At 38.7% G+C, this 11,170-nt stretch overlaps 1 pseudogene across 1 annotated transcript; it reads right to left on the reverse strand.

The window, feature by feature from the left end:
• Window positions 1–425: 425 nt before the first annotated feature.
• Window positions 426–1,680, reverse strand: LOC309966170 (S100P-binding protein-like; annotated as a pseudogene). The gene has a single exon. The product of its transcript is annotated as a S100P-binding protein-like (transcript).
• Window positions 1,681–11,170: the final 9,490 nt, after the last annotated feature.

An 11,170-nucleotide genomic window follows, 5' to 3' on the forward strand; every position in this document is an offset into this window, starting at 1 on the left:
CTTGTATCCATTTATAAGTCACCAGCAATAATTAACACTGGCTTGCAGCCTGATAAAGAATCTCTTCCTCATAGGAGATTAAAAGATGATTTCTTCTGGGCACCAGAAGTAGACTTCACCTCTGCACAGAGGTGGGTGTTTTGCTTGAGCCTGGGTGTTTTGACTTAATGCTGGCTTTCAGGCGGTAGCCACCTTCAATTTAAATTAAAAAATTAAAACTATATCAACTCAACACTGCTTAAATGCATAGACACACACAAACAGGAAGGACCTTATACAAAAAATTTCAAGTCAGCAATGGGCATTTCCAAAAGGTGACAAATTCTTTAAATAAAAATGTTGTGAAAAATAAATTTTAAAATCTACAAAGCACAAAGCAGCAGAAGATGAGATGCTGCTCTGGACAGGACCCTGGATAGGGACCTTCATTGCTGATGGGAGGAGACAAATGGACTGTACAGGAAATCTGGTAGACGCTGGAACCGATGGTGGCTTCGCATGTTCCCGTCAACCCACTGAGTCAGACTGTATTTTTGCAGAGATTTCTGTTGGAACCAGGTATAGTTTCACCTGGTGAGGTCCGAAGGATGCTGCCATTTTCGGTTCTGTATGTGATAAACGTGATCCATCAAGGCACACAGCTCCCCCAAGGTACCTTGGTTAGAGTTCACTGGGTCTTCTATATGAGCAATGACATTCCTGAGATAACTTTGCTTCTGCTTTTTTAGATCTGATGGTGAAAACGTCAGAATATTAGTCCTTGTTTTGGTTTGCAGAACAGGAATGACTTTGCCTAGTCTTTTTTCATGGACCTTCAGCTTCCCAGAATCTTTGTCAAGAAAATGTTTGTTTGATGAACTGGAAACAACTGGAAACCTCATTTCAAAACTTGATTTATGTGATCTATTTCTCCAGGATGACCCCGTATTAGAAGGAGTCTTTGAATGGTTCAATATCTGAGAGGTTACAGGTGTAGGTTTCTTACTGTTAGATATATTTTTATCAGAGACAGTTTGTTGAAACTTACTGTTTGAAGAAGGGAGTGGGGGCCCATCATAGGCAGAATTATCGGGGCTGATCCCTTCAGATTCTGTGAAAACTGTGCTCTCACTTAGGCTAAGACCATCTTCTCTCATCTCTTCTCCAAGGGAGGAGGGTTTTTCAGTAACTTCGGATGTATCAGTCTTGTCCTTATCAAGTGCAACATCACAAACTGTTGGATCAAATGGTGCAACTGTAACTTTTATAAGATTCTTTTCTAGTGCAAAGCGTCTGTTCAATGGTTTAGTAGGAGTTGGTCCATGACCAGCTGATGTATTTAGTTGAGGTAGTTTGAAGAGGCCAGAGGTCTCAGCTTCTGGTCCCAAGCTGTACAATGAATTTTTCTCTTGGGGAGTATCAAGTGGAATTTGACTCCCTTTCCCTCCCTTCTCAACATTCCTGCTGTCATCGTTAGACAAGCCTCCTTCCCAAGAAAAGTGCTCATTTGATAGGTCATCATCCTTCAAAAGCTCCTGAATCTTCCTCTGTGAAACTGAAATGGCCATCGTCTTTTCCATCAGACAGTTCCAGCAAGGAGTCATCCAATCCATCCTCATCCAAGGAATCCCAAGAAAATGGGGCATTGTCTTTAGGCAAGGTACCAGAAGATTGTTCAGAGGGCACTAGTGAGCACATCATACTGTGTGGAGCTGCTGGTGTGATCTCTGCCTTTGCCACGAGGCCAAATGGAAAAAGGGTTCAGCTCCTGCTAGCTGTTCCTTTCAGGAGACTTATCAAAATGATTGACTCCCACTTTCAAAGTTTCTGGTTGTGAAGCACAAGTATCACAGGCACTGGGGCTTAGCAGCCACATTTCTGAAAGAGAAGCTCTTTCTGAGCCACTACCCCTCCTCTCCAACTCCTTCCAAAAGGTCTAGTACTGGGAGTTCCCAGGCAGTCCAGTGGTTAGGATTCCACACTCCCACTGCAGGCGGCATGGGATCCCAAATGCTCACTGGAAGAAAAACATCATTACTTGCAAACTTTACTGTGAACACAAAGGACCACTATTCTTCATAACCACTGAAAGCATCAATTCCTATGGCACGTGACATCCACAGGCACAGAGCTGGCTCTTCTGAGCTTCTCTCATAGAATTTTCCACTAGGTCAGATTATTTTGAAGCAAATCCCAGGAATCACATCATTTCATCTCCAGAAGCCGGGCCGAAGCCTAGGTGAACGACTGCACCTCACTCTGCCCCATGCGTCATTTTATCCTCTTATTGTGATTTTGATTTGCAGTTGCCTCATGGCTAATGCTGTTGAGCATCTTTTAATGTGCTTATTGGCCATTACTATATCTTCTTTGGACAATTATCTATTCAGATTCTTTGCCTATTTTTAAATTGGGTTATGTTTGTCTTTATTGAGTTGTAATAGCTCGTTTTGTAGTCTAGATACAAGTCCCTTATCAGATGTATGATTTACAAAAATTTTCTCGCATTCTGTGGGTTGCTTTTTCATTTTCTTGATAGTGTCCTTTGAAGTATAAAAGTTTTAAACTTTGATTAAGTTCTATTTACCTACTTTTCTATTGCTTGTACTTTAGGTGTTACATATAAGAAACCATTTTCTAATCCAAGATCATGAAGATTTACACCTATGTAAGTCTATATTAATAGGGTTTTCACCAATGTAAATCCTTTTGCTCCCTCCAGTGACTGCATGTGGTTAGTTTTCAAAGCTACTGCAGAGGGAGGATGGGGAGCAGAGTAAGTTAAAACACCACTAAGCTTGCTGTTCTTATCAAGATACGGCTGCTTTTCCTTTTTTTAAAAAAATAAAATTTATTTATTTGGTTGCGCTGGTAGGGCTCTTTAGTTGTAGGAAGTCCCTACAGCGGCTTTTCTTTAATAAATCCTCCATGGGACTTCCCTGGTGGCGCAGTGGTTAAGAATCCAGCTGCTGGGCTTCCCTGGTGGTGCAGTGGTTAAGAATCCACCTGCCAATGCAGGGACACGGGTTCAAGCCCTGGTTCAGGAAGATCCCACATGCCGCGGAGCAACTAAGCCCGTGTGCCACAACTACTGAGCCTGTGCTCTAGAGCCTGCAAGCCACAACTACTCAGCCCACGTGCCACAATTACTGAAGCCCATGCGCCTAGAGCCTGTGCTCCACAAGAGAAGCCACCACAATGAGAAGCCCGCGCACCGCAACGAAGAGTAGCCCCCACTCAACAAAACTAGAGAAAGGCCACGTGCAGCAACGAAGACCAAATGCTGCCAAAAAATAAATAAATAAACTTAAATAATAAATAAATGCTCCATGGATTGCTGACAGGCTTTGGTTAATTTTCAGAGTTCTGAAAAAATTGATTCTGACATTTTTGGGGTCTGTTTTCTTGTTATTTTTGAGGGGAGAATTTTAGGAACTTTTGACTGCCATTTTCACTGACATCACTCAATATATTTAGTTTTATATCTACCATCTTGCTATATGTTTTCTATTTGTCTCATCTGTTTTGTGTTTATTCTCTTGATCTGTCTTAATTTTACCAATCATTTTTATTCTTTTTTGTATTAATTTTATTGCTATTCTTTTAGAGATTACATTAGAAATCACAATATACATATAGCAAATATGCAAGAGCTAAAACTCCTTAATGTGTGTTCTCTCCTCTTCACTTGTTGTGTTATCATGCATTTAATTCTATATTTAAATTGGCTAACTTTATAATTGTTGCTTTTAAAGTCAATATATATGCACATATATACAATTATTTCTCCCAGCGTTCTTCATTCTTTCCTGCATTTCTATCCTTCCATCTTGAATCATTCTCCTCCTGCCTGAAGAATTCTCTTTAATATTTATTTTAATCCAAATTTTCTCTCGACGAATTTTCTGTTATATTTGACGAAAAATAGCTTGGCCCTAAGAAATTCATTTTAATAATGTTAGCACATTACTCTTACATGCTTCTATGGTGACCACTTAATTTTTCTTGGCTCTCCCAAAACTGAAATGGTTCAAGAGTCACATCTCTCCTCAGAGGAGTTTGTCAATACTTAAATTCGGTTTGCTTGGTTACCTTGCAACCACGGCTCTCTAATGGTTTCAAAAGCTATCATTTTGAAATTTTTTTTCCCCTGGAGTTTGGATTTAAGAAGGAGGCAATGTTCTTATGTGGTTTTCTTCATCCTAAATAGAAACAGAACTCCTAGTTTCTATGTATATCATTCCTGGAATGCTTTTCCATCTCTTTGCTTAAAAAATTATAATAATATTGGCTTTGGGCCAGTGTTTCCTGCAAGAACCAAAAAGCAGGATGACTTAGCTGAAGTTTTCTTCCTTCGTTTTGAGGACCTTAGTTTAAGTTTCTTCTCAGTCTCCCATATGGTGGTGGCTGCTTAAGGTCCTAAATATACCCTATTAACAGAACAATGTCTCCTTTAGGTCTCTTCTGGGTAACTAAATTCCATCCTACTTTTCCTTGTCTTGAGCAAATTATTTTTTTATAGTTTGTAACTGGAGCCTTGTGTAAACCTTAATGTCCTCACTTTGCAACTTTGTGCCCTCTGTCGAATTCTCACTCTATTAATTTTTGTGTTCTTGCTGATAGTCTCTCAGAAAATAATCTTGTCATATCCTTAGGCAATGGCTCTGCTTGTGGATGAATGTGGCTACTTTCACTTCTCCACATTATTCTCTTTCCACTTATGCTATGCATTCTAGCCTCAACTATGGCAACATTCTTTCTTCCTTCATTAAATTTTTAACCTCAACTTAAACACAGAAGAGGTGATTAAGCCTCCTTAAAGTCAGACTGGCACAATGCTTTCACCACCAGTTACTACAGCTTTTCGACAGTTAGGTACATGAGTTTGTTTCTAACTATCCCCCATCCTTTATAGCAGTGGTCCCCAACCTTTCTGGCACCAAGGACTTGTTTTGTGGAAGACAATTTTTCCACGGATGGAGGCAGGGGGATGGTTCAGGTGGTAATGGGAGCGATGGGGAACAACGGAGAGCAGCAGACGAAGCTTCACTTGCTCACCTGCCACTCACCTCCTGCAGTGCGGCCCAGTTCCTAACATGTCCTCGGCCCAGTCCTCAGCTTGGCTACCAGTCCCTGACTCGGGGGTAGGGGACCCCTGCTTTATAGAACACATACCCAAAAGCATACTAGCTAGCATGCATGTGTTATTTTCCACATTTCAAAGTTCGGCTTCTTACAGAAATTAGAGTTCTCACTTCTTTTGAAATTTATCTGAACATAATCTTGCTCAGTGTACCAATATTTTCAGGAATATTAATTTTTTGTTTGTTTTGTTTTGTTTTTGGTAGACAGGGGTAGCCATCAATAGTTTCAGGTGAGTGAGGTTTAGTTACATTCCCCCAAAACCTCACTCTATCAATGAAGCACTTGCTTGGACAATTCTTACACACACACACACACAAAGTTATGTAATATGTTCTGTAAGTGCAATGAAGTCCCAGCTCTGTCACTTTTTAGTATTCTAACCACACCTTTCAGGAAAGATACACTGGAGGCAAATGTGACAATATACTAGAGGCAAGATCCAGTTAACCTTATAGTCTATTTTAGGCAAACAGAATCTTCCAAATCCTTAGCTGGACAAATGACAATTTAGGGATTGAGCCTGGAGAGTCATCCTTAACAGAACAGGCTATGGGGCTGGATGGAATTTTTTTTTTAATTGTAGTAAAGCACTCATAAAATTTACCATCGTGACCATTTTTAAGTGGCATTGAGTACATTCACACTGTTGTGCAACAATCACCACCATTTACCTCAATAACTTTTCGTCATCCCAAATTGAAACCCCAAACCCATTAAACCATAACTCTCCCTTTGCCCTTCTCCTCAACCTTTGTAACCACATACTACTTTCTGTCTCTAGGTATCTCACAGAAGTGGAATCATACAATATTTGTCTTTTTATGTCAGGCTTATTTCATTAACCATAATGTCTTCAAGGTTCATCTATGTTGTAGTGTGTATCAGAATTTCATTCATTTTTAAGCTTGAATAATATTCCATTGTGTATATATACACCGTATTTTGTTTATCCATTTATCTGTCAATGGACACTTGAGTTGCTTCTACTTTTTGATTTTTGTGAATAATGCTGCTATAAACATGGGTGTTCAAGTCCCAACTTTCACTTCTTTTGGATATACATCCAGAAGTGAAATTGTTGGATCATATGGTAATTCTATGTTTAATTTTTTGAGAAATCACCATACTGTTTTCCAAAATGGCTGCACCATTTTATATTCCCACCAGAAGGGCACAAGAGTGCACTTATCCTGGTACGACTTGTTATTTTCTGTATTTTTGATAATAGCCATTCTAATTGATATGAAGTGGTATATCATTGTGAACTTGATTTGCATTTACCCAATGATTAGCGATGTTGAGCATTTTTTTCATATGCTTATTGGTTATTTGTATATCTTCTTTGAAGAAGTGTCTATTTGAGTCCTTTGTTTATTTTTTAAATTGGATTTTTGGATAAAATTTGTATATTCAGGAGTATCTCTGAAATATTTTAGCCAGTACAATATATATATAAAATGTCACTAATATCTTCAATTAAAAACCCATTTCTAACAACTAGCATTTTATTCTATATTTACATATTATAATTTTACCAATGAAAACACATTTCTAACATTCACTATGCAATTTTGCAAAGCCTCTGGTATCTAGCTTTTAGTAGTTGCCTCTGATATGACCTTCCTGAGTCAAATTCTAGCTGACCATCCTGAGAGTTATATTCCATATTGTGGCAATTGCCCACACATATACTAACACATAATATCACACTGCTATATTAAAAAATTTTTAATTTAAATTAAATCACACACACCATAGCAAAAAGCTCTATATCTGGTTCTGTGGCTATGGTGCTGACCTTTCTCTCCTTCACCTACCATGCCCAGTCACATTTGCTATCTATTCTGTTTCTTGAACGAGCTAATTTGCCCATTCCTAACCCAGGGTCTTTGCACTTGCTGTTCCTTCTGCCTAGAACACTCTTCCTTTTGATTCTCTCATGGACTTATCCTTCTCAGTATCCAGGTCTCAGCTCAAATGTTACCTCCTTAACGAAGCCTTCCCTAACCCCCAAATTAAAAGTAGTTCCTTTCTCCCGAGTCTTTCTTAATCAAACTGCCCTGCTTATCTTAAACTTAAGTTTATGTGTTTATTAGCTCCATGAGAAGAAAGACTTTTTATTTGCAACTTTGTACCCAGTACCAAGATGAGTGCTTTGGCATACGGTAAGAGCTCAATAAATACATATATTTTATATTCAAGTGAATGAAAGAATGAATGAATACCTAGAGTGTGACATGTGTTAGAACAGAGATAAAAAGAAAGCACTATGAGAACACAGAGCAGGAATACCTAAATCATAATGCCAGGACAGGCTGCCTGGGGTAGGTGAGAATTGTGCTGAAACAACTATCCTGATAAGAAGTAGATCAGTCAGCATGGGCTGCCATAACAAAATATCACAGATTGGGTGTAACAGTAGAAATTTATTTCTCACAGTTCTGGAGGCTGGGAAGTCCAAGATCAAGATGCTGGCTGATCTGGTTCCTGGTGAGAGCTCTCTTCCTAGCTTGCAGACAGCTGCCTTCCACCGTGTCCGCACATAATGGAGAGAGCAAGATGACATATCTTCATCTTCTATTATAAGGACATCAGCCCTGTCAGATTAGGGCCCCACCCTTATGATCTTATTTAACTATTATTACCTCCTCACAGGCCTCATCTCCAAATACAGTCACAATGGGGGGATGGGGCTTCAACATAAGAATTTTGGGGACACATAAACATTCATTCCATAACAGAAGCTATATAAAGAAGGGCAGGCATTGTTAGGAGACATTCCTCCATTGGTCTCTCAATCTCCTATGCATTTTGCTGGGCATGCCAAGAATGATGGCACTTCTGGGCGTGGTGCTAGGCCACTGAAGTGAGGGCCTCACCCCAGCACAGACTTAGCTTCCTCAGGACCAAACACCTAGTGGCAGGTGAGGAAAGGGCAGAATTTCCTTCCTCTTTAAGACTGAAAAATATTCCATTGTATCTATATGCCACATTTTGCTTATCCATTAATCCATTGATGGACATTTGAGATGCTTTCATGTTTCAGTTATGGCGAATAATGCTGGTGTGAACAATGGGAAATGACTTCTCTCTGTAATCATGTATAGTGGCCATCTCTGCTAAGGGCAGGGAAATCTGTGTAAATTTAGCTGGAAATGTTTAAGAAATATCATTTAAGAAAATGTTTCTCTTCCATTGTCCCAGAGTTGAGAAATGTTTGTCCTTGGAGAGAGAGAGAGTGTGTGTGTGTGTGTGTGTGTGTGTGTGTGTGTGTGTTCGGTCCAGTAAGTTACCAGAAAACTACAGGAGGAATGAAGGTGTACATTTCATTTCTCACTGGTGTAGAGACTTGAGGCGCCAAATGGGATGGTTTTGCTTAACTGCCTCTTACTGAAAAACTCAGACTTAGGGAAATGTGTTGGAGAACTGTGTCCTGTCTCCTGTAAATTGTGTCCTCTATCCTCTGCAGTGGGGATGGAGTTTGTGAGTTGGGCTGTGCTTCCTAGGGTAGAACAAATCTCTGTGGGTATGGGTTAGAGTCCTCCTAAATGGAGGGATTAAAGAAAGCTCCTTCAAAGAGTAGTAACAGAGAAGTAAATTTAAACACAACCAGATACTGTTCTGTGTCCATGAAGGGGACCCCCAGTCCCCATGAAATGTTTGTTTTGTTCTTTTCCTTTGACTCTAGAAATAGTCATATTTAAGCATCTGTTTTTTGTTGTTTGTTTGTTTGTTTTTTTTGCGGTACGTGGGCCTCTCACTGTTGTGGCCTCTCCCGTTGCGGAGCACAGGCTCCAGACGCGCAGGCTCAGCGGCCATGGCTCACGGGCCCAGCCGCTCCGCGGCATGTGGGATCTTCCCGGACCGGGGCATGAACCCGTGTCCCCTGCATCGGCAGGTGGACTCTCAACCACTGCGCCACCAGGGAAGCCCTGAGCATTTGGTTTTAGTTTTTCTCTTGGGTACTAAAATTTATTTTGTTACCTATAATCCTTCAATAAAGTTGTAAAGGTAAGGTCATATGTCGATAGTGTGGTTTTGGGTATTTTAAGGGGAACACCCTTTCTGTCAGAGAGCATCATCTTACTAAGGAATTATGGGAGAGTGAGCAGAGGCTCAAGGCCGAGCAAAGAGGGGAAAAGCTCTTTGGAAAAATGGCTGCAATCTATACTGATTCAGGAGTCAACTTAATATAATCCTCCTCTCCCTCCCAAATATATGAGGAAGATTACAAAAAGGGAAGAAAACTTTTAAGAAATGATCCTAGCTTATTTTCAGTCAAGTATCTTATTATTTAAATAAACATTAAAAATATTTAAACAAAGAAACTCTGACTTTGATCACAGATGCTCTGTTTATCAATCACCCAGCATTTCAGTCCATTCTTAGATCACAATAAGGAACCAAGTTTAATTTCAATAATATTAAAAGAGTGGTCTGATGAGAAGTATGCGCAACATAAGAAAAAGTTGAATTACCATACTCAACTAATAAGATAATAGTAGGGTTGAATCCATGGTGAAGCAACAATCTCCCTTTTCATTTTATGATGTGCTTCTGAAACATCACCTTGGAAAACTCATATTAAAATAACAACAACAAAATAAATAAATAAAATAACAAAAACTATGGTTATACAATGGACCTAGCTTGAAGTTTTAATGAATAACAGGTTTTGAATTTAAATGATTTCACAGGAGGGTAGTACTGGTGGTATGCAACTGGCTCCACAGAGAACAAAAATTGAAACCACCACATATCATACTCTAGATCAGCAGTTTTCAAACTTCTTGGTCTCAGGAATCCTTCACAGACTTAAAAATTAAGAACTCTAAAGAACTTTTTAAAAAGTGTGTTATATCTATAAATATTTATAGTAGTAAAAATTAAAGTGGAGAAATGAAAATGCTTATTAATTTATTAAAAATAACAATCCCATGTTAATGCATTTTTATGAACACAGTTATATTTTCAAAAACAAAAAAGAGAGAGGTGGCATTGTTTTAGATTTCTGCAAATCTGTTTAATGCCTGGCTTAATGTAAGACAGCTGAATTCTCATGTGCTCTCAATCTACTGTGCTAACTATATTGTTTTGATTGAAGTACATTAAAATAACCTGGCTTCACACAGCTGTAGAGCTGGAAAAGGGAGGAATATTTTAGTAACTTTTTCAGATAATTATAGATATTCTTCACAAGTGGTAGTATCTTAAAAGTTAGTTGCATGTAGAGTCTGAAACTGTATCAATGAACTTTTTGTATTCTGTTATATGAAAATCTATTGGTCTAAGTTGTACTTTGAATGGATGTTTCACTCACTCATGATCTTGTAACATCACGCATTGTACCTCTGAATATACTGGCTCTTAATTATGCAAAGATTCAATATGCTGACACATTTTATTACACAAACTCCACTTGTTACTAAATTTTCTCTGTAGAAAAGTCTCAAGAATTGGTAAGTTGTCAAGTTCATAGTGGTAGATATGTTTTCTAAAATTCTTAATTTTTATTTGAAAGCTTTAATTTTATCATTGACAACAAGTACTGCCAGTGGTTTTCTTTTAAAGGAGAGGCTGACTTCATTTTCAAAGAAAACATCTGTCAAATATCCAAATCTGAAGGATCAAAGTTTGTCACTTGTTCTTTCAAGCAAAAATGCCATTCTGTGAAAAAAGCAGCAAGTTAAAATACATGTACTCAATGGCTGACCTTTAAAAAAATTAAATGCTTACAATTTCATCAAGGACCTTCTTAAGCGAAGCAGGCAATTTTTTTCTACTGCAAGTGCATGGCAGTGAAGAATAATGACTACTAGAGTTTGGTGCCACTTGCCATTGATTTGTGCTAAGGTCCCAGAAGTTTTATTTACTATTGATTTGACACCATCACTGCAAATTCCAGCAGTAAAAAAGCAAAATAATGGTATTATTATAAAGGGCTTTGATTTTGCATACACCCCCTGGAGTTCTGGGGATCCCCAGAAGGCCATGAACCACACTTTGTGAACTGCTATGTATTAGAATAAATGCAGAATATAAAAAC

Source organism: Leucopleurus acutus, assembly GCF_964270905.1.
Source record: "Leucopleurus acutus genome assembly, chromosome: 9".
NCBI classification, from domain to species: Eukaryota; Metazoa; Chordata; class Mammalia; order Artiodactyla; family Delphinidae; genus Leucopleurus; species Leucopleurus acutus.